Here is a 23728-nt window from a genome sequence, read left to right on the forward strand (position 1 = left end):
TTCTTGGGCTAGATCCTCTCAAAGTGTCATAGTATATTATTCCTGTTACATATTGTTAGAATCAATTAACCATTTTTTCAAGGGTTTTGACTCTGTGTTCATGAAAGTATTGGTAGACAAATTTTTTTTCTTATCTTGTCAGGTTTTAAGATCAGGTATGGTTACAAGCAAGCAGGAAGATACTCCTCCCTTCTCTATTTTACATAAGAACTTTTGTAAGATGCGTGTTATTTCTTTAGTGACTGCTTGATATTATAATAGAATTCACCAGTGAAACCATCTGAATTTACAGTTCTCTGTTATGGCAAGTTTTTGACAATACATTTAAGTTATTTAATAAATACTGGACTATTAGTATTTTCTGCTTAATCTGTGTTGACTTTGGTAAATTGTATTTTTCAAGAAATTTACCCACTTTAAGTCATCAGATTTTTTGGTACGGAGTTTTATATTATTATCCTTTAATGTCTGTAGCATTTACAGTGATAACTTCTTGTTTATTTCTGATATTAGTGATTTATGTTGTATCTTTTTCTTGATCAGTTTTAGAATTTATGAATTTTGTTGATATCTGAAGATTATCAGCTTTTGGCTTTCTTAATTTTTCTCTCTCATTTTTATGCAGTCTTTTCCAAAGTTTTGAACTTGTCTTGTGACCTAAGACAAACAGAATGCCAAGATATTTCTCCAGTGAAGATCTAGTTCAGGGTCTGCAACAATAGTAAGCTATGTGCAAGTTCTGCATGACAAGAGAACTCCTTTATAGAGGGGAAAAGAAGTTGGGAGGGTTATAGTAAACGAAGGGCTTTCATTGGCTGAGCCCTTGCCAGGAAATAAGAAGAGTCCTTCTTCTTCATGTTGGGCTCTACTATTGTCCTAGGGCATGAGAACTCTCCATTCTGATTTGCTGACTCTGTTTAATTAAGGTTTCCATTTACTAACTTTTTTACAGGTTGAGAATACATTTTCTTCACTCTTAAAGCCAATATATCAGTAATGTAAATAACGGAGAAGATCTCACTTCTCCTGTTCAGTTTCATGGAAATAGGTAGTCTTAGATCAAATTCCCCAGAAGTAGAATCTAAGATAGGGATTTGGGTGCATGTGGATTATTGAGGGAACATTCTTTGGGAAAAACTTGTAAAGGAGGGAAAGGAGCATAACAGGGAAACAAAAGAACTGCCAAGCAAGGATCTGGTATTAGATAACGTTATCAGTGAAGTTGCTCAGTCGTGTCCGACTCTTTGCAATCCCATGGACTGTAGCCTACTAGGCTCCTCCATCCATGGAATTTTCCAGACAAGAGTACTGGAGTGGATTGCCATTTCCTTCTCCAGGGGATCTTCCCGACCCAGGGATCGAACCTAGGTCTTCCACATTGCAGGCAGACGCTTTACCGACTGAGCTACCAGGGAAGCTAGATAATGTATAGCCTTGGCCAAATTTACATAGGGGAGGACTCTGGATACAAACAGCACCACAGACTTGTCAACCTTTTTGGCAATAGGGCTGGATTTTGACACATCATCTTATTTGACCATTGGTTGTGGGTCATATATGGAAAGGACTTAATTTCCTGAGTGAGTTGGTTCCCATTGGTTGATGGAAATTTTCTGGAGAAGAAGGCTAGCTGTAAACCACTAACAGCCACCCCCACAGGAGCTGGGGTTAGGTGCTTCTAGCAAGTAAAGGAGATCTGCAACTGTGCTAGTCAACATACAGTGCTAGTCAAAGAAAATAGAATTTTCAAGTGGAGAATATGCAGTGAATATTTAATCACATGCCTTTTAAACAATAAAATGTTTTTGATACTATTTAAAGAACTACTTGAAGAATTACTATTATTCCAATAGTAATCCTTACTCAGAGGAATAATATCCTCATATATACATAAGGCTTAAAGTATGAAAGAATAGAATACAAAGTTGATGTATTAGTTAGGACAGACTGAACCATTATAAAATTTAGACCACAAAATGTAATGGCTCTAAAGAAGTTTCTTTCTCTCTCAATAATCCAGGTTGAGGTAGGAAGCTGAGAAACTAGCAGAGAAAGCTCTTCTCTACAAGGGCACCCAGGAACTTGAGGTGATTACCACTCTAAACCCTTCAACAAGTGGCTTCTAAGATTGTCATGGGGATTGCCATCCAGTGGATTTGCTATATAACTTATAGACTGCTGCATAACAAACTCAGAAGCTTAAATCAAAACTGTAAGATTGACTATTTCATAGTTTTTGCAGGTCAGAAATTTGGGAGTGGCTTAGGTGAATGGTTCTGTCTCAAGATCTTTCATGAGTTTACAGTCAGATATCTGTTGTAACTACAGTCAACTAGGGCTTTCACTGTAACTCAGTTAATGCTGGTTGTGGGCAGGTGGCCTCAGCTTCTTGCCACACAGGCCTCTCTCTAGGACTGTTTAAATATCCTCATGGTGTGGCAGCTGGCTTCCCTCAGAGAAAGTGATCTAAAAGGGCAAGAAGAAAGTCATAACATCTTTTATGACCTAGACTTGGAAATCATATTCTATCTCTTTTGCAATATATAGGTCAGCTATATTCAGCAGTGGGATTTCCTGGTAGCTCAGCTGGTACAGAATCCGCCTGCAATGCAGGAGATCCTGGTTCAATTCCTGGTCAGGGAGATCTGCTGGAGAAGGGATAGGCTACCCACTCCAGTATCCTGGGACTTCCCTTGTGGCACAGGTGGTCAAGAATCCACCTGCAGTGTGGAGACTTGGGTTCAATCCCTGGGTTGGGAAGATCCCCTGGAAAAGGGAAAAGCTACCCACTCCGGTATCCTGGCATGGAGAATTCCATGGACTATATAGTCCAAGGGGTCGCAAAGAGTCGGACATGACTGAGTGACTTTCACTTATATTCAGTGGAGGAGAGGATTACGCAGGGACATAAATACCAGGAATCAAGAATCATTGAAAGTTATCTTGGAGAAGCATTGTGGAAGGTATTCACAGGTCAAGACTACTTATATTCTACTTGAGTAAATTTATCACACATCTAAATAGCAAGAAAAGCAAGGACATGCAAAATAGATGACTAGCCATGTGTCTTTTGTTATAGTGGGAGAAGGGGGCAGGGCAGTATTTAGATGCACATCTGGCAGACTCCACTACAATTTGGAAAATGAATCAGGAAGAGAAAATATTCAAGAGATGAGTAACTAAAATAAAAACAACAAAAGTTGATCTTAGTGAGCAAATTTCCAACTATGTGTATCCATGCCAACATAATGTTTAAAAATTTCTTTCTGATTTCATGAAATTGTTCTTGCCAACAGCATCTCAGAGGCAAAAGCTTTGAAATTCCAATAGGTTATCTGAAAAGCCAACATCCTAGTCTTAGCTTTAACAAATGTTTTCAATTTATTTTAAGTAACTGACATTAAAAAAAAAAACAGTGCAAAAAAGTACTAATGTCTATTAGTGAAACCCAAGACATAAACACAATAGAGAATATGTAATTTGTCTGCATACTCAATATCTAGAAAACTAGAAACTTAAGAACAAAATAGCCCACCCCTTCTTTGAGAATCTCCCTTGAGAAAAATGTTTCCTATGCACTGATTTATGTCACAGACCAAATAATTCTCACTGCATTTCCTCTGAAAACAGTAAAACTTCAGATAGAAGACATAAGCATTCAATTAAAAGATATTTTCAATTATTTTCGCTTAATGAGGAAGAGACAACCTTAGTTGTAACATGAACCTCAAGTGTGGGAAATTTTTCTTCCTAATTTGGCTGTCATATTCTGCATCAAGGAATTCTAATTCAAAGCGTTATTGATTTGTCCTAAACAGCTCAAAAAATAGTTTTTGCTCATATTTCTCTTGAGGATAAGACAAATTCTTTTTAAAGTAAGTTTATTTGACTATACTTTGTTGGAACGACAGAAATAGCACTTGTAAAAATTCTATACTCTCTGAATTGTTTCATGCTGTCTTGTTACTGTAACAATTTAAGGAGAATATAGCCTTATTTCAAGGTCTGTTAGTCCTTTAATAATGAAGAATTACGCAAACCAGATGGCAAAATTCTGGTCATGGATTATCATCACTCTGTGACAATTTGGTTTATGATAAAAAAAATAAAGCAAATATAGTAATACATTATATGTGTTCAATGGAACTTAAAAGTTTTCAACCTGCGACTAGGAGCAGTCATGGTGGGAGGAGAACACACACAGGAAAATAAAATTGAGAACCTTGACTCACTCAGTCATTTGCTAGGAAATGTTAGGCAAGTCATTTAGTCTCTTTGAGCTCTGTCTTCCTCATCTAAAACAGGAATACTAAAAATGTCACCAAGGTATCTGTGGATTAAAGGAAGGAAAACAATGTGAAGGCGCTTAGCAAACATTTATATAGTACATGAAGGTTTTGTCTGTAATAGAATTTCAGGAAAGAAAACTCAGAGATGCCAAGTGATGTACCTAAGACCATATATTCAAGGACATTTTCTAGTGTAATTACCACTACATTATGTTTACCCCAAAGCCTCTTGCAAGGGGTCTATATACCAGTTAGTTGCAACATGATGGATACAGGACCTAACTGGTTTTATATATAAAACCAGAGTTTCTGTTTTTGTCAGCAGGTCAAGGGTGGGGTCTGATCATTTGCATTTCTAATAGTTCCTAGGGTATTGATTTTGCTGGTTGATTTGCTGAGAGGCAACCAGAAAATCTTTTCAATTGGTCAAAATGGCTCAGGAAAAAAGAGATAAAGTGTGATTCTCTCAACAAAGTTTAGTAAGCTCAACGTACACAGGTTTACAATTGAGAGAGAGAGAGAGAGAGAGATGGCAATAAAGAAGCACAGAAAGCATGGTAGAACCACGTCTCAAAAAGAATTATACAATCGTCATTGGCAAGTAGAGCAGACAAGAGTCAAACAGGTTAAAAACTCTACTAAATTTTTAGGAGAGCTGTGTTTGAGCCACCTACCTAGACCAAAAGAGACTGTAATTTTTTTGAGATTTCAAACAATGCTTGGGCTTCTCATTGTCCACCATCAGAAACTGGGGTGAGAAAATTGCTCAGTCCTGAAAGAGGCATATTCCTCAACGTCTGTTTCAGATTCAGCCAAAGAGGAAAATGAAAAATAAAGACTCTTCCAAAAGGCGTAGCCAGGGGTCACAAAGAACAGTGAGCAAAAGAAGTGTCTCAATATCAAGGTGTAATTTGATAAAATTCGTTAAGGAAGGTGGCTCTCAAAAATTCTCCCCAGCAGGATTTCAGAATTCCTACAGATCCCTATTTGCTGTGTATTTGCCATTTTTCCCAAGGAGAGTATTTATTACAATTATCTTATTTTCCTATGCTACCATTATAAATATATGTATTACACTTCAAGGTACAGGTAGAAGTAGCATCATGATTTGAAACTACCACATCTTACTCAAAGGTCTCAGATTATGTACTTCATGCCATAATTGTATGGAATTTTGAGGTTTTCTTCCTTAGGGAGTGGGTGAGTATATTTTGCATGTCATAAGTAGAGTGAGTTAAATATTTGGGGACCAAAAGGTGATTAGCTATTAGGGTTGTTCTAAACATTCTGGCCCGTCTTCCAGAGATATGATAGGATTGTACTTCCATGTCCTTTGGCATTAGGTATAGATAGGTGATTTACATTGGCCAATGAATTGTGGGTAAAAATGATATTTCTCACTTCCAGGCAAATCCTTTGAGAGCCAGTGCATTATTCATGTTTCTCTTCTCTCTTATTGTAGTGATCACAAAGACACATGTTGAGATTTGGTCCCTGAGTCACCATGATGCACAGACCCTCTTGGTGACGGGATTCTGCAGGTAGAGTGATGAAGACATAAATACTTGTTGTGATCAAGCTTCTGAGATAAGGGGTTGCTGGTTACTATAACAAAAGGCAGCACAAAACTCTTTAACTCATTGAGACCACGTCCTGCACAAACGAACTTCACAGGTAAGATCAATTTCAACCAACCTGAGATTAAGTTTTTTTTTTCCCTTAACTAACCTAATAAATTGTATTTCCAAATAGCAGGTGAAATTGTTTGCCAAAAAATTCTGTCATTGATAGAACCAACCAACTAATCTCCAACATCTATGTTCAGTCATTTCATTATAGACTTTGGCTACAACCTGTGCCACATAGCGTGAAATGAAAGGCAATTATCTGGTGAATTTTGTCAGGTTAGATGACTAATATGGATAATCAGACTTTAAACAACATTTTCCCACAATGCAGTGAAATTTTGTTCTCCCTTGAGTTACCCCAAGATAGAAGCTACAATTTTTACTATATTTTACCTTTCTAGGAAAAGTTGATAGGAAGAAACAACAGGTTTTGAGAAGGGAGTGAATCTTCAACAGAATTTTATAAAGATAAAGGATGTTCTCATTTCAGTAATTTTGTAATTTTATATATATGGGTATATATATTGTTACATTTTCATATAATTTTTAATATTATTATTTTTAAAGGGATTATTACATTTATTTGTGTTTTCAATTTGTGTACAACATGTAGCTTCTCAGATAGGGATTAAACTAAGGAGAGACTGCAACAATTAAAGGAAGAGTTTTTTTTTCTTCTTTGTAGAATGAAATCATAAGCAGAACTCATCAGCCCAGCATCATTTAATTGACAAGAGTTTTCATAAAGAAGAGTCTAGGAATAGTTCAGCACAAGAGGCCTCACACAGAGGTCACAAATGACCCCCTGTGTTTCAGAAAAGCAGAGTGGAAGAAAAATACTGCAGTCATGAGGGTCTTAACAAAAGTTTATTCTTTGCCCTGTCAAAAAAATATGACTACTTAGCTTGTGATTTGTGGGTTTCAGGGTAAGCAAAAGAGTTTTGTAACTCTGAAGAAACTCTTAGATTCTTAAAGGGAACCCATGAGTAGGCAGAGGGTATTCTGGAGAAGGAAATGGCAACCCACTCCAGTACTGTTGCCTGGAGAAACCCACGGACAGAGGATCCTGGTGGGTTACAGTCTATGGGGTCACAAAGAGTCAGACACGACTGAGCTACTAACACCACCACCACCACCACAACAACAATGCTATGAATACAGGGTAGAGTGACCATAAAGTTAATGAAGCATGAATTTCAGGACTCCTCCCTTGCACAGTCCTCCTCCAAGGTCCTAGGAAGGGATGCAGCAATTCTGTATTTATAATTTTTTAAAGCAGTGCCCCCTATATCACAGAAGCTTCAGCCCCTGAGTTTACATCAGTTTCCATACGGAGGTAGCAAGCTGACTGGAAAGCATTGTCACATCTTCAGGTGTTGTGGGTCAGGTGCAGGACACTCACAAATAGGAAATTAGTCCTTCCCCGAGGAAAGGAGGCGTGAGAGTGGTACCAGCTACAAAACTGCAGTGTATGGGACAAAATGAAAATGCAGGTCCAGGAAACGTATTTTGTTAAAGGGACTAAAATATAAATCTTTCTCCTTTCTTCCTCTTTCTCTCTCTTAACATGTCACAGAAGTTTAAAGTTGTTATTTAATGCAGTGCTGTCTCAGGCACGGGGATCCTTGTGCACTGAATGTAGAATCTTTCACACAGTGGAGAGGTGACCCCTGTTACCCACTAACTGTGAGGTGCTACCCCCGCCATCAGCCACTACAGCAATGCACTGCTTCCCAGTCAGGGGTGAGGAAGTCTCCTCTTCCCACCAGCCTACTGCCCCAACCCACAGTGGACAAGAGACCCCTGGATGCACTACATTCCTGCATCAGGGGTGGTCTAGAAACTCATTCTGCCAAGTCCCTGATCAACATGCTGTAATGACATTTCCCCAGGATGGGGTTATCACTTCCATGTCCACCTGACCCTAACCTCTCTATGTCTACACTTAGGTCCCCACAGGGGTAAAGGGAAGCAGCCACTACTGGGAGGAGGTGGCGAGGGGGAGGCTGGATATGTCTCTGGGAATCAGAGAACAGGGTGGTGGGCAATGGAGAATCCATCCAGGGCGGTGGTGGGAGGTGGGGCTGTACATGGGCTATGGGATACATGTTTCACTGCCCTATCAGAGCCTGCATTTACAAAACACAAATCTGAAGGTGAAAGTACTAAAGAACTTCAAGATGATGACCACAGACCATTTAAACTCTTGAGCACAGAGTCTCTAGGAGGCTATACCCAAGCAGGTGGTCCTGCTTGAGGGCTTCATGTGCCAGCCAGATTTTTACTCATTCACTCAACCATTTTGATCACTGTGTATGTGTTAGTTGCTCAGTCGTGTCTGACTCTTTGAGACTCCATGGACTGTAGGCCGCCAGGCTTCTCTGTCCATGGAATTCTCCAGGCAAGAATACTGGAGTGGAGAAGTATTCCCTTCTCCAGAGAATCTTTCCAACCCAGTGATCAAACCCTGGTCTCTTGTATCACAGGCAAATTCTTTACCATTTGATCTATAGGGGAGTCCTATTTTGATCATTAAACTCTGCTATTTAAAGACTTTAATCTCACTGTCAATTGAAATCTCATTTCCCTGTCTCCCAAGGCAGAACTGAGCTGGGGCCCTGATTATTAGGGGGCCTGGTTCTGAGTTGTCTCCTCCTTCCCTCTTCCAAAGTTGAACTTCACAGTGTTGGGCAGGACAGGCAAGTGACTGGGATAAAGATATCTTCCTCTTTTGATGGGTTGTTGCTTCTCTCTGGTTAACCTTGTTGTTCTGAAGATGCCTTCTGTGTGACAGTCCAGTTCTGCCCTTCTCGCAGGGTGCATGTGTGAATTCTTCCGAGGTAAGGCCTGCCCACTGCAGGAATCCCTGAAGTAGAAGGTGTCACCCCAACTTTATGATTCCACAGCTTTCCACCTGGCCCCTCAATGCTTTATCTCACAGCCTCTTAATACTATGCGTGTTACTGGCCTTTCCTGCTCCTCCTCTGCCCCCTTGGTCTGGGGTGAGAGGGGAAGACTCCCTCTTCTCCCCCAAGGGAGGATGACTCACAAGCCTGAAATTCTCCCTCCTTCTAGTCTTCCTAACACATAGTCCAAGTGTGGGATGAGTGAGTGAGGTAATGATCCAGGATAAATCAGTTGGTTTGGTCTACTTTAGGAATCTTGGAAAAGGCATGTTGTTGCCATTGTTGATCATTGTCTTACAATGTACGGTATAAACTTATTTTGTTTTGGGCTAGGTCCTAGCTGCTAATTCCTGGACAGTAATAATCTTTTAAAAAACATACACATTGGTTCTAGAAGTCAAATGTAATATGTCAAAACTTATCCAATTATTCATGTTAAATATGCTCAATGTTTGTATGTTAATTATACCTCAATAAAACTGTTATAAAAAACAAAAAAAGACACACACATCAAATAAATAAAAGTGAAAGTCTTAGCCTGGTTCTTCAGGACCATCACAAGATCACCACCACTTTCTGGCCGAGGTTCAGGGCAGGCTTGAGGTTAAAGTTGCTTTGTTTTGCTGTTGTTATTTAGTTGCTAAGTTATGTCTGATTCTTTTGCGACCCCATGCCTGTGAGTGGGTGCGTTATGAACCCAACTCTGGGCAATCAACCCAGAGCTAAACCACTGAGTCCAAGCACCTTGGCAGAGAAGAGAGGCTGGTATGGATGTCAGAATCTTCAGAAAACAGAGAAGATTTGGTGACTGAAGGGAGTAAGGGGGATGGGGAGGAAGATGGATGCTTTTCTTCTGTAGGAAGAATTCTACAGGATTCTGTAGGAATTTTCTATGGTCCTCAGTCCACTTATGTGAACAGGACAAATGAATTAAAAGCAGCCAGTCTGAAGATTTGACATGAAAATGATATCTGCACATTGAGAATGGTGAGAAAGAAAGCATTAATTATCCTTTTCAAATTATAGCCAATAAATTAGTAATTTCTGGTTTGAGTCATGCTGTACTACAGAAGGACCACATAAAACAGTGAAAATAGTGTATAATTGTGTGAAGCCTCATTCATTTATCAAAAAACATTTGATGAGTTTCTTTGATGTGCTAGACCTATCATATATTCTGAGGATGAGGCAGTGACCATGACAATGACTCTTGATGCCCTGAAGCTCACCTGTGTCTTCTGATATAGCTTTATAGCTTTCTATATTTGAAACATGATAATCTACATAATTAATGTGATTATTTGACCATAGATTTTGGTTAGGTGTATGTTTATTCATGTCTATATACCTAATACCTTGACTGACACATAGAAAGTTCTCCAAAATTATTTATTGACTAAGTGAATTCATTCACAGTGAGAACGGTATAGCTGTTGAAATTCATCAAAAACACACATATTGTTAATTTGGTGTGACTAAAACTTCATGGAACCAAAATCTATCTCATATATTCTGAAATGTGACACCAAAAAAGTATTTTGATTAATGAAATTATGTAGAAAAACATTCTTATAAAGTATATATTCAGAGATCAGTCAGGAGTTACTTTTGTTTGCTTCCATTATGGCTATTCCTCTATGCCAACAATTTGCTGCTATAAGCTGTTTTTAAAAATGGAATATTTTTAGTAGATTAAATCCAGTTGGCTTCAAATGCAATAGGGGACAATGTAATGGTGGGGGGCAGAGGGGCATAGATGGCCACATCTCCAGGGAATTCTATGACCTCAGTGATGACTGACTGAAATTCTTTCCTTGTGTGAGAATTTGTATGTTCCTGAGAATTATTGTTATTTTTTATTGAGGTAAAAAATTTTTTTTATTTATATAAAATTCATATAACATAAACCTCTACCAAGTTCCAAAACATTTTCATTATCCCAAGAGGAAACCCCACCCGGGTTCGATCACTGGGTTGGGAAGATCCCCTGGAGAAGGAAATGGCAACCCACTCCAGTATTCATGCCCGGAAAATCCCATGGACCGAGGAGCCTGGGAGGCTACAGTTCATGGGGTCGCAAAGAGTCGGACATGACTGAGCGACTTCAGCTCAGCTCAGCTCAGCAGCTGAGAATTTTTCAATTTTTGGCTCCATGTAAAACTAATCCTATCATCTCCATAATAGAGGAATAACATGAAAATTATTTTCCTCCCAAAAGTATAAAAATAGTTATAAATAATAGGGTTTTCAGGGCTAGCCAGGGGCCAATGTGTGATTCCAAGAGTGATGACTTCCTGACCCCTGGGTGATCCTAGAACACCAAAATGTCAACTGGGTTTTGAAGAATATTTAAGATTTTCAGATTTAAGTGATTTTGAATTATCAACAACCAGGCAATCAGCAGATTTGGCAAGTAGTTAAAAATAAAGTGTGGATTCAAAGATTATAAGTGGGCAGGGAGGTGAAGAAAGCCACAAACACTACACTAACAGCCTCCAGAAATGGCCTCTTTACAACTCTGACTGTACTGATGGAGAATATGTACTAGGGAAGGGACGCAGATATTTGGGGGAAGGACCAAGAGGCCTCTTGAAGAGAAAATCCGACCTAATAGAAGAGCCTGGAGGAAAAGTTTGGGCCAGAAACAAAGGCTGAGTCACCAGAAGGGCATAGTTTCTCTGATTCCAGTACTATATTTGTCATTCAGATTCCTCTTCTAACCCAGATTTCTCTTGGGGCTCATGTTGGGGTGGGGTAGGGTAGGGGACATGGTGAGTAAAAAAATGGAAAATTGAAAGAGCTGCTTAGCTAAAAAGGAGGAGTCCTGAACTAGACTAAGGCTTCAAGCAAATATGCATGGGAAGAGCTAAATGCTGGGCATTTATTAGACAAGGAAGATATAATGATATTATAAAGAAGATAGGCAAATTCCTGTCCAAAAGAAGTTTATAGTCTGGAGGTAGATATTTAAAATAGGACTACATAAATCCCAATTATTGAACAGGAAAGACAGTGAGTTGAGAAGGAAATGGTTTACTGAGGAAACAACGTTTCAGCTGAAACCTGAAGATTAAGGGGTTGGGAAGGGTGTGTAAGCGTTTTCTGAGGTAGGAGGAGAGTGAGTTTAAGGCCAGTGGAGCCAACTACAGGAGCTGGAGGGAAAAGCAGCAGGATACAGTTTATGAAGGAGAATATTCTGCTAGCAAACACACCCAGCTCCAGACAGAGCAGAGAATCCTACCCTATTGTAAGAATGTGGGGTGTGACCTGAACTAGGCCCTCAAAGGGTTTGGTAAAAGGATTTGTCAGGTGTTCTGTATCTCCTCCGAAAATGCACTAGGCCATTACTTTGGCCATATCACATGTCTCAGGCTTCTGTGTGTTAATAACATTATTCCAAAGATGTGGATTCAATCTCTCCAAGAAAGTCCAAGATTATTCCAGAATCTGGATCAAGTATCATACCAAGAGTCAAAACTAAGATATGTGGTACTGGCAGGGCCAGTGTCCTTCCAGGTTAACACTTTTGGCTCAAATTGGGGGCACACGTGTTCATATGTCTGCCTGAGAAACCCCCCACAATATTAACTCCTCTCTGGTAGGAAGGGTGTGGCCATGTTTGGGCTTTTTCAACCGTCACTCCTTCAGCAGTAATGAGCAGCCTAATACAGTAATTTTGAGATGTAGACACACCACCATCATTATCATGATCACTAGTGGAGAGTGTGTGTGTACTCGGTCATGTCCAACTCTTTGCAACCCAATGGACTGTAGTCTGTAGCCCGGCGTGCTGGGATTCTTGGGGGTCACAAAGAGTTGGACACAACTGAGCTACTGAACTGAACTGAAAGATAAACAATTTTGAGAATATTTCATGTGTTTATTTTCCATCTGAATATCTTCCTTGGTTAAATGTCTGTTCATATCTTTTGTCCATATTTTAGTGTGTGCATTCTTATTGAGTTTCAAGAGTTCTTTATGTATTCTGTATACAAGTCCTTTATCTGATATGTGATTTGTAAATATTTTCTCCCAGTCTGTGGCTTGTCTTTTCATTCTCTTCAGTGTTTTTGAAGAGCAGTTCTTAATTTGATGTAGTACAATTTATTAAAAATTTAAAATGAATAATCCTTTTGGTTGTGACATCTAAGGAATCTTTGCCTAACCCAAAGTTATTATGATTTTTTCCTAATCTTACTTATAAAAGTTTCATAGTTTTATGTTTTATACTTTGGACTATGATCCATTTTGAATTAAGGTTTTATATGGTAAGAGATATGAAGTTCATTTTTTTGCATATAAATATTCCATTGTTCCAGCACAATTAAAAAAAAATAAAACCCAAACTATAACTCCTTCACTGAATTGCCTCATATCTTTGTTGAAAATCAATGGACCACATATGTGTAGACCTATATCTGAAGTCTCTGTTCTATTCCATTGAATTATTTGAAATATCTTTAAGTCCTAAAGTTATATTGTGTAAAGTCTCCAACTTTGTTCTTTTTTTTCAAAATTGTTTTGGCTATTCTAGATTCTCTGCATTTCCTTACAAATTTTGAAATCAATTCATCAATTTCTAAAATAAATGTCTGCTAAGATTTTGATGAAGGTTGCATTTGAATCTATGGATCAAATTAGACAGAAATGACATCTTTAAAATACTAAGTCTTCAATCATTTGGGTGTTTAAAAATTACTGATGCCTGGCTACTCCAGATCAACTGAATCAAAAATCTCTGGGGATGGGATATGGGTATCATTATTTTCTGAGAAATTCCTCAGTTGATTTTAATGTGCAGCTGGGGTGGTAAACACTAGGCCCTGGCCTCTCTATTTGTGGGGTTCTGCTAGTTTAATCCTCTGAAAGGGGAATAAGTCATGTTGAATAACACAAGGAATTATGGAAGGAACTAGTGATGTTGAGCTTCAGAGAAAAACATTCAAGGATATGTGAACTTGAAGGGCTATCATACAGTTGAGGCATTAGATTGCTTCTAATCCAACAGACAGAAACTTGAAGGAATCAGGTATCATTGCAGCCCAAGGAAGTGCTTTCTAACAGCCAGTGATGTCCTCAGAAACAATGGACTTTCTGGGAGAGGCGACTGTGGCAGTCCTATAGGCTGGATAACTCTTGAGTGGGACTCATTGATTCAACATTTGCCATGCCCCTACTACTTACTAACAGAAAAGTTGCAGAGGTTTTTCAGCATCAGAATAATTTTTGGAAGAATGGTTTAGTTAACCACTGTGAATTTCTGATTCTATGAAATATTTTTTTAATAATTTTCATGATTTTGTTCATGAAATGGCTATTAGTATAGTCTTTACCATATCCATATCTCTAAATCTGGGGGTGGGGAAAGAAATGTTACTTATGGGTAACTAGTTCTGTGTTAGGGATTAGAATACACAGGGTCACATAGAATTATGTGGGAGAGACAACAGAAATGCTAATAATGGAGAAATCTTAGGCTTCCCCGGTGGTCCAGGGGTTAAGAATCTGCCCGCCAAAGCAGGGGACATGGATTCAATCCCTGGTCCGGGAGGATCCCACATGTCATGGGCCAACTAGGCCCCTGCACCACAACTTCTAGGCCTGCATGCCGCAACTACTGAAGCCCGCATGTATAGAGCCCATGCTCCACAAGAAGAGAAGCCCCACAAGGAGAAGCCCACGCACCAAAGGGAAGAGCAGTCCCTGGTTGCCACAGCTAAAGTATGCAAGCAGCAGTGAAGACCCAGAGCAACCCCAAATAAATAAATAGTGATAAAAATAATGGCGCAATCTTATTGGGAAGAGAAAGCTCAGAATCATGCAACTTCTGAAGGATGTATCTACTGTGTTGATTGCAAGAGAAGGGCAATGATATTGTGCTGTAAAGTTTATATGGGGATAAAATAGCAGTTAAAATGTCTGTCAGATTCAAAAATATAATTAGTTTTTTTAAGTGCATATGAAGTGATGGCCATAATTCATCATATTTGGACTACAGAGTCAAAAAATGCAAATGATTGAAACCATATAAGCATGTTCTTTAATTACAGTGGAATTAAGCTAGGAAATCAATAATAAAATAATTAGAAAATTACTAAGTATTTGGAAATTAAGTAATACACTTCTAAATAACCTATGGATCTAAGAAGAGACCACATTTAAAATCAGAAACTATTTTGAACTAAAAAATATTTTTTTCATATTATGAAAGTACAACATATTAAAAATAAGGCACAACTTAAGCTGTGCTCAGAGGCATATTTGTAGCCTTAAATGTATATATTAGAAAAGAAGAAAGGCTGAAAATCATTGTAAGAGTTAGGGAAATAATACCAACTTAAACCTAAAGGAAGTGTTAGAGTGAGTCAAGTGAAATTATCTGTATTCAACAATTTTTTACTTTTACAAACAGTAATTTCATTTTGTTCAACCTAAAAGAAGGAAGGAAATAATAAAAATGAAACTTAATTTATAGTGAAACAGCAAACAAAGTTATAATGGTGAGAATAAAAACTAAAGTTGGTTCTCTATGAAGATTAATATTTGATGTTACAGAGTTCAAAGGTCCTCAGTTCATAAAGTTCAAAATTATTTTCCTCCTCCCCCACCTCTCCTTATTATCATATATTATTTCCCTTTTCCATTATCATTCTCTTACAATTATATAGTAAAGTTTTCCAATGGTTACATGACACATAGTATTGCAACAGATTGAAAGTAAAAGTACATAAGAGAAACCAGCTCTCTTCTATTAAATCTGATATTAAGAGAGACTTGAAATATGAAACAATGCAATTCTTGTCAATCAATTTTTGTTATAAAATATTGCTATTTTCATTTAAACAAATTTTTTTAATAAAATGGTGTTACTTGTTTAAATGTAATTGGTTTTTAATGAATTAATAAATATTTTTAAATGGTCACAATTTATTTCTAATATGATAAATATTAATACATACAGACCACATAAAAGTTCTTTAAGGTCTTCAAAATTTTTAAGAATGTAAAGAAGTCTGAGAATCACTGGACTAATAAAATTGATTTACCTCTGATGAGGTTGGTCAAGAAAAAAGTAAAAAAGAAGGCATGAATCTCTACAATAAGAAATAAAAAGTAGGTATCACTATATGTCCTACAGACACTGAAAAGATAATATTACAAAAACTTTTACACTAATTCATTTGAAATTTTAATGAATTGGCAAATTTCTAGAAATTGTAACTCACTAAAATTGATGCAAAAAGAAGTGGAAAGTATGAACGGTTCTATATTTACTTAAACATTTTATCTCTAATCAAAAACCTTCCTCTAGTAATATACGAAATCCTATTTAAACCTGATGACTTTGCTGTTGAATTTTACCAAACAATTAAAGAAGAAACAATACTAATCAATTAAGTCTTCAAGAGAATAGAATAAAAAGGAACACTTGCCAACTTATTTAAAGACAGCAACATAATTTGGTGCTAAAACCTCATGGGGACAATACAAGAAAGGAATATCACAGGCCAATCTCTTTCATGACAGATGCAAAATTCCTAAACAAAATATTAGCAAATTTAATCCAGTGATTCATAATAGGAGAATACATCACAACCAGGTTGAGTTTAAACCAAGAACCTAATGTTAGTTTAATATTTGAAAATTAATGTAATTTGTGACATTAATGGAGTAATGGATATCCATTACATGGTCAATTCAACTGATGCAGAAAAAGCATCAACAATTTTTAAAGTTCAACAATTACTCATGATATGAAGATAAAACAACTCTTAAAATTAGATATAGAAGGGAATTTCACTAACTTGATAAAGGATAGTTACAAAATACCTATTGCAGACATCATACTTAATCTGAGATACTGAAAGCTTTTCCCTCAGATTGAGAATGTGACAAGGATGCTCACTGTCACCACCATGATTCATTACTTTTCTGAAGTCAGAGCAGTAAGTCAAGAAAAAATATATAATAGGCATAAGTATTAGAATAAAGGGAAAATGAGAAGACTATCATATTATTCAAAGATAATATGATACATATATATAAAATTCAAAAGAATCTTCAGAGAAACCATCAGCATTGCATTTCTTTACATAATTTCACTGCTGCATATGTATCCAGTAAAATGTATACATGTGTGCACCAAAAGACATTTACAGTATTTATAGCAGCATTATCTGCAATATTCATTAACTGGAAAAAATTCAAATGCCCATCAAGAGCAAAATGAAAAAATAAGTTGAGATATATTCATAAAATGATATACTATATGGCAATAAAAAGAAACAAACCCATGACAGATGCAATAACATGGAGAATCTCACAAGCATTATGCTAAATGAAAGAAACCAGGAGCAAGAAGTATATGTTGTGTGATAACATTTACATGACTTCCAGAAAAGGCAAAACTAATTTAATGCATTAGAAGAGTACTTCCATTTAGAAAGCAGGGAAAGGAACTAGGAAAGGTTACAAGATGGAGATTTCTTAGGTGCTGGTGGCGCTTTATTTCTTGATTTAAGTGGAGATGACATGAATACATTCTCTGTGTAAAAATTCATCAAGAATTTTGAGCAGTTAAGAATTTTCTACTTTTCTATATGTATAAATTTCAGTAAAATAATTCATAAAGGTATTTGTACAAGATATTGAAGAAGAGATATCTTTTCACATGTACAGGCAAATGAATGACTGTTAAATAAGAAGGCTTAGAGAAATTTCAGGACTGACACAAAAATATTTTGAGATAAATGAAACTGTGCCAAAAGAATGACCATAATATAATTATGCAATTTGGCTCAACATTATTATAGGAGAGGAAAAAATGTAAAGATCAAATCATTCTGTTTTGGTGTTGGAAATTTTTATTAAAATTTGAGCATTGTTGAAGGATAAATTGGGAGATTGGGGTTGGCATATACACACTACTATACATAAAATAAATAACTAATAAGGACCTACTGTATAGCCCAGGAAACTCTACTCAATATTCTGTAATGGCCTTAAAACAGAGACTCACAGATGTGGAGAACAAACTTATGGTTGCCGGGGGAGGGATGCAGGGAAGGATAGTTGGGGAGTTTGGGATGGACATGCACATAATGCTCTGTTTAAAATGGATAAAGACCTACTTATAGTTTATGGAGCTCTGCTTAATGTTGTGTGGTGGCCTGGATGGGAGGGGTGTTTGGAGGAGAATGGATGTATAGTATGGATGGCTGGGTCTCTTTCTTTTCTGTTCACCTGAAACTGTCACAACATTATTTGTTGACTGGCTATACCGTCGTGAAAGTTGCTCAGTCGTGTCCGACTCTTTGCAACTCCATGGGCCGGTCCATGGAATTCTCCAGGCCAGAAAACTGGAGTGGATAGCCTTTCCCTTCTTCAAGGGATCTTCCCAACCCAGGGATTGAACCCAGGTCTCCTGCACTATAGGCAGATTCTTTACCAGCTGAACCACAGGGGAAGCCCTAAAAAGGGGACACTATGGCTGCATGGGCCGGGAAAGGAACCCCGGCCTCCCACGTGGCAGGCGAGGATTCTACCACTCACCCACCCACTCCTATATAAAATAAAATCTTAGAAAAATACTCTGTAATGGCCTATATGGGAAGAGAATCTATAAAAAGTGGACATATGTATATTTATAACTGATTCACTTTGCTGTACAGCAGAAACTAACCAACAATGTAAATCAAATATCTACAATTAGGTTTTTTATGTTCATATTCTTTTTTTAATTTTAAATTTATTTATTTTTTAATTGAAGGATAATTGCTTTACAGAATTGTGTTGATTTCTGCCAAACATCAACATGAATCAACCATAGGTATACATATGTCCCCTCCATCTTAAACCTCCCTCCCACCTCTCTCCCTATCTCACCCCTGTAGGTTGTTACATAGCCCCAGTTTGAGTTCCCTGAGTCATATAGCAAATTCTCATTGGCTATCTCTTTAACATATGGTAATGTAAGTTTCCATGTTACTCTCTTCATACATACCACCCTCTCCTTCCTCCCCGCCCCCCATGTCCATAAGTCTATTCTCTATGTCTGTGTCTCCATAGATGCACTGTAAATAATTTCATGAGTACCATGTTTCTAGATTCCATATATATGTGCTAGTATATGATATTTTCTCTTTCTGACTTACTTTCCTGTGTATAATAGATTCTAGGTTCACCCATCTTGTTAGAACTGACTCAAATGTGTTCTTTTTTGTAGCTGAGTAATATTCCATTGTATATATGTACCACAGTTTATCCATTCATCTGTCAATGGACATTTAGGTTGCTTCCATGTTCTGGTTATTGTAAATAGTGCTGCAATGAGCATTTGGGTACATGTATATTTTTCAATTTTTGTTTCCTCAGGGTATATGACTAGTAGTGGGACTGCTGGGTCATATATTGGTTTTATTCCTGAATTTTTAAGGAATCTCCATCATGTCTTCAGAGTGGCTATAAATCAATTTACATTCGCACCAACAGTGCAAGAGGGTTCCCTTTTCTCCACATCCTCTCCAGAGTTCATTGTTTGTAGACTTTCCAATAAAGATTTTTAAAAAATGTGAACATTGTTTAGAAAATAATGGTATGGGGTGGGGATGGTAGGAAAGCTCTAGAGGGATAGGATATACGTATACATATAGCTGATTCACTTTGTTGTGCAGCAGAAACTAATACAACATTAAAGCAATTATACTCCAATAAAAAAAGAAAAAATAATGGTACAGAGAATTATAGATGGAATAACTCTCTGTGTAGTTATATAGCAACTACATAAAATATCATACTAGAAGCCTTGGAAAAACTGAACCTCAAGTTTAAAAAGACCTCCTAATCTAAGAAAAATATACCATGGCTAAACATAAAATAAAGCAGACATAATTTTAGATGAGATCAGTAATGTCCATGATATGGTAGATCAGAAATTACTGACGGCAAAAAAGTATTACAGAAATAACTTTCAAGGGCCACAAAATCCAACAATAAAAGTTTTTTATGACATAAAATGTTCAAAATCAGGCTGAGAACCAATGGAACAAGGTCATCAATGTAAAATGAAGGAACAGCCACAAATAAAACCTTTTTTTCTTTCATCCTTATTGAAGAATATTTTAGAAAATGTCTTATTTCTAAACTTCCTATTCTCAGTGTTCCAACCTCTTCTCATTCCCCTCTCACCAGGTTATCTGATCTATTCCCAAAATTTCAACCACCGCCTACCTGTGTGTTGATGTCTTCAAATCTTTATCTCCAGCCACCCCTCTCTTTTGAGCTCCAGATCTCAAAACATTCTCCTGCTATTTTCACTTGTATAATTCAAGCACACAACCTCCAAATGTCAAAAGCCAAACTCATGATCTTTTCTGCAAACATGTTCTTCCTCCTTTGTTCTAAATTGCAGTTAGTCATACAATCTTCCTCCTAGCTGGCCAATATAAAACGATCTTAGAGTCATTTTTAACTCCTCTTCTCCCTCAACCTCATATCAGAGATATGAGGATGATATCAACTCCATCAATTGCTTCTATCTCTGAAATTACTCTTGAATCCCTACCTTTCCATTTCCACTACAATCACTTCATGGCAAGTCCCTTACTATCATTTACCTGTACTATTCCAATACTATCCTGGCTCCCTAGCTTCTCTGCCCATTTCAGTGCCCATTCTCCACAATGCTATCAACATCATCTTTCTAAAATATCAATACAAGTCACATCAATTCCATGCTTTAAAACCTCCAATGGAGGTTTCTTTTGTGGTCCAATAGTTAAGAATTCACCTTGCAAAGCAGAGGACACCGATTTGATCCCTGGTCCAGGAAGATCCAACGTGCCACAGAGCAACGAAGTCCCTATGCCACAGCTACTGAGCCAGCACTCTAGAGCCCATGAGCCACAACTACTGAGTCCATGTGCTTCAACTATTAAAGCTCACGTACCTAGAACCTGTGCTCCACAACAAGAGAAGCTACTGCAATGAGAAGCCCACACAGCAAATGAAGAGCAGCACCTGTTCGCTGCAACTAGAGAGCCATATGAAGCAGCCAAGACCCACCACAGCCAGAACATAAAATTAATAAATCTTCAAAAAAAGAAAAAAACAAACCTCCAGTGGGTTGTTGGTTCTGCTTATGAGATTCCTTCAATTCTGGCAGAAGTGAGATAGCTCTGTTAGGTAACAGCCTTTGCAAAGGGACACTAGCCCCCAACTCAATTGTCTGTCTTAACATGTAGGTCTTGATGTAGGTTTTGATGTGCAGCTACTGGTGACAATACTGCATAAAAAAACAGATGTGGTGAGATGTCCTATGTATTTGAATGCTTGGAAGCTTGTTTAGCTATTTCCTTTATAGTTCATCTTGTTCCAGATGGATTTCATGATCGTTTTACAAGGATCCAAGAAAAAGCATATTCAACAAGCAGCATAGAGAAACAGGGAGCATAATTTTGGGCTCATCTTCCCAGCCCCCAGGCAATATTTATCAAAAATTTATTTGATAGAAAGCACGAGTCATTTCCTAAAAGAAAAATCCTTCATCGTTCCTTCTAATCCAGAGAGTCTAATATATACTCTGCATCTTTTATTTATTACAATTTAAAGAAATCATTTTTATTTCTAGAACTCCACACCACTTGGCAAAAGCAACCTTTTCAACTCAGATGTTTGAGCCAGAAAGCAAAAGGTTGGTCATTTTGCATCAATTTAGATCATCAGAGGGCTGATATCTATTTTAATGGTTCCATGAAAGATTGGTCTTTACTGAATTGTACCTATTCATAATGCAATCAGCCTGTACTGAACTATTATAACAAATGGCCCTTTGAAACTCACCCAGAACACTGTTCTTCCTTTTTTATAAATTTCCTCAGGAGACATTTATGTCTAAGCACTAGTATGTCTCTTAAGCAATAGGCTTGTTTGTATCTTATACACATTGAACTGCTGGAAAAGTTAGAAGCAATGTGTAGATCAATAAAGTATGAATTTTTAGTGCCATTAGTGGCTCCAGTTTATGTCCCACCTTTCTTTTATTTTTCTATCTACTTTCAAGTTATGTTTTCTTGGATCCTTGTAAAACAATCATGAAATCCTTCTGGAACAAGATGAACTATAAGGAAATAGCTAAACAAGCTTCCAAGCATTCAAATACATAGGACATCTCACCACATCTGTTTTTTTATGCAGTACTGTCACCAGTAGCTGCACATCAAAATCACTTTTGACATTTTATACACACTCAAATGTCCAAGCCTCTCTCTAGACTTACTGAGGATCTTGAGAGAACAGACCCAGGAATTAATATTGAAATAAACATAAAACTACACAAACTGCTCCATAAAAGATAATAATTGATCAATTGGACTCCATCAAAATTAAGAATTTTTTGAAAATACTGTTAAGAGAATGAAAAGACAAGCCACAAAGAAGATAGTTGCAAATAAGACATCAAATAAAGGACCTATATCCAGACTACATAAATAACTCTCAGAACTGAATAATATGAAGACAAACAATCCAGTACAAATACAAACAGAAGATCTAAATAGCTATTTCATTAAAGAAGATATACAGATGGTAAATGAGCACATGAAATAATATTCCCTATCTTTAGTTATTGTTGTTTAGTTGTGTTGCTAAGTTGTGTCCAACTCTTTGCAACTTCACGGACTGCAGCATGCCAGGCTTCCCTGTCTTTCACCATTTCCCAGAGTCTTCTCAAACTCATGTCCATTGAGTCAGTTAATCTTTACTTATTAGGGATATGCAAATTAAAACCATATCTATTAGAATGTCTAAAATTTAAACTCTGACAATACCAGGTATTGGTGAGGATGTGGAATAACTGGAATTCTCATTTGCTGCTGGTGGGAAAGTAAAATATTACAGCCATTTTGGAAAACAGTTTGATAGTTTCTTAAAATGTTAAACATGCATTTACCATGTTAAAGGCATACAGTCATACAAAGACTTGTAGTTGAATGTTCACAGAAGTTTTATTAGTAAAAGCCAAAACTGGAAACAATACCAATGTCCATCAACAGGTAAATCAGACAAATTACAGTATATCCATAAAATGGAATAACACTCTTCAATAAAAGAACTAAACTACTGATACACGCTACAATATGAATGAATCTCAAAATAATTTTGTTTAGTAAAAGACGCCAAACAAAGGATACATGCTGTATGATTCCATTTACATAAAATTCTAATAAACACAAACTAATCTACAGTGACAGAGGCAGATCAGTGGTTGCCTAGAGATGGAGGGAGGAAGAAAGTGTGCAGGGGAGGAATTACAAAGGGATATAAGGGAACGTGGGGTGATAGATATAAGGAAACGTGGGGTGATAGAGATGTTCAAAATCTTGACTGTGGTGATGATTTCATGGATGTAAACATATGTCAAAACCTATCAAATTACACACACGAGTGCAGTTTATTGTATGCAATTACATCTCAATAAAACTATTTTAAAAAACTGTATACATGGTCCTGATGAAGAACTAAGATTGAGAGCCACTGGTCTTCAGGATAAAAAAACGCCAAGTATGCCATTTAATACTTTCACAATCTTTCTATTCTACTTCTTTCAACTCTATCCAAACCATCCCGTGTTACTTACAACTTTTCAGCATGACTTCTCCTTGTGTCTCTGAGCCTTTGACCATGGTGTGTCCTCAGCATGTAGGTCATCTTCTATTCTCCACTTGTTAAATTTCTGCCTATCCTTCAAAAGTCAGCTAAAATGTCCCTAACTTCTGGGATTTCCTCCAAACTCCCCTTACCTGTCCTTACTCCCTGTGTCCTATGACGCTCTTTGTTTAAGTACCACTATTTTCAAACTTACAAGGCAACAATTCCACATTTTCTGTACACATCATGCCCTGTAACC

The 23728-nt window shown here is 37.2% G+C and overlaps 1 protein-coding gene across 1 annotated transcript in view; it reads left to right on the forward strand.

Annotated features, from left to right (window-relative positions):
* Positions 1 to 23728, forward strand: part of UGP2 (UDP-glucose pyrophosphorylase 2) — a 177412-nt gene that overhangs the window by 17626 nt on the left and 136058 nt on the right. Inside the window, exon 2 of the mRNA XM_070480154.1 lies at positions 5752 to 5963. The gene's annotated coding sequence lies outside the window, so the exon portion shown is untranslated. The remainder of the gene's footprint in view (positions 1 to 5751; positions 5964 to 23728) is intronic.

Source organism: Odocoileus virginianus, chromosome 2 (genome assembly GCF_023699985.2).
Source record: "Odocoileus virginianus isolate 20LAN1187 ecotype Illinois chromosome 2, Ovbor_1.2, whole genome shotgun sequence".
NCBI lineage: Eukaryota > Metazoa > Chordata > Mammalia > Artiodactyla > Cervidae > Odocoileus > Odocoileus virginianus.